The sequence below is a fragment of the Frankliniella occidentalis genome, unplaced genomic scaffold (assembly GCF_000697945.3).
Source record: "Frankliniella occidentalis isolate FOCC.00 unplaced genomic scaffold, Focc_3.1 Scaffold292, whole genome shotgun sequence".
Taxonomy (NCBI): Eukaryota; Metazoa; Arthropoda; class Insecta; order Thysanoptera; family Thripidae; genus Frankliniella; species Frankliniella occidentalis.
The window spans coordinates 114626-115688 of record NW_026267418.1 but is presented as its reverse complement, the minus strand read 5'-3'; the positions used below and the strand labels follow the sequence as shown (position 1 = coordinate 115688).

Genomic DNA, 1063 nt, shown 5'->3' with positions numbered 1-1063 from the left:
AAATATTGTTAGCTTTCGTTTCGGGTGCCGAACAATTTTTCATACCGCTCCCGACGATGCGTTCGGCTGCTTCGGTGGTTCTCGCGTTTTGCTGAGTAGTTTGAAAACAAACAGGCGGCAAGCGGCAATGGGTCCGCTTCAGTTTATCAAAAAATAACTAGTCAATTGTTATTGATGAAATATTATTCTCCTTCTGCGCACTTGTTGGCAACCGGCATGGTCTAACGTGCTGGACACGCTAAAAGCTTGTCAATTAGTTGCGTTCTACAATCTTTGGCGTTACTGTCCACAGAAACTATATTTGTGTCCAGGTCGTTAACAAAGTTGCTGCCTTGCATTGCACATGGTTATTTTTTTGTCAATCAGTTGGTAGCGAGTTCAAAGAGTCAGAGTTTTCATTTGCCATGTCCACGTTTAAGTTTTCACTAAGTAAAGCATATCGGCTTCTTTACCTTATGGCAACTTTAAGATGATAAATCTTGATTCTGAACTCTGTGAACTCCCTACCATCTGATTGACCCGAGGAACACCCAGCTGTGCAATGAGTTGTTGACGAGAAACAATTCGAAAGGCAGCAAAGTTGCTACCTGAAACAAATAAGTACAGTGTATGAACTGTTAAATTCCTGCAAGGCAAATGCTCTGCAATTGCGGAGAAATATTCATGCTTTGTAACTACAAAGAATTTCACTTTGCAAATATTTTGCATACTGCCAAGCATAGTTACGCAATTGCAAAGAAAATGCTACGTAGTTACAAGGTATCAGAATCCTTTGCAAGTCTGGAAAGCATTGCTTTGCAGAAATTTAACGGTGTGAACAGTAGACGCTAATCGGGTTAGTAAGCAACTTATCGACAAGGTCTTGGTGTGTCCATCAAGTCAGATGACTCCGGTTAACAAGACCAGCACAGAGAGAGAATGATTAACTAGTTATTTCATAAACTGCAGCAGACGCATATGATGCTGATGCTCGCCGCATTTTTGTTTTCAAACTCTTCCATGAGGCGCGGGAGCCACCATAGCAGCCGAACGCATCGTCGGCAGCGGTATGAAAAATTGTTCG

General features: G+C 42.1%; 1 protein-coding gene across 1 annotated transcript in view; it reads left to right on the top strand.

Annotated features, from left to right (window-relative positions):
* Window positions 1–1063, top strand: part of LOC127750939 (uncharacterized) — an 11893-nt gene that overhangs the window by 1514 nt on the left and 9316 nt on the right. The window lies entirely within an intron of this gene.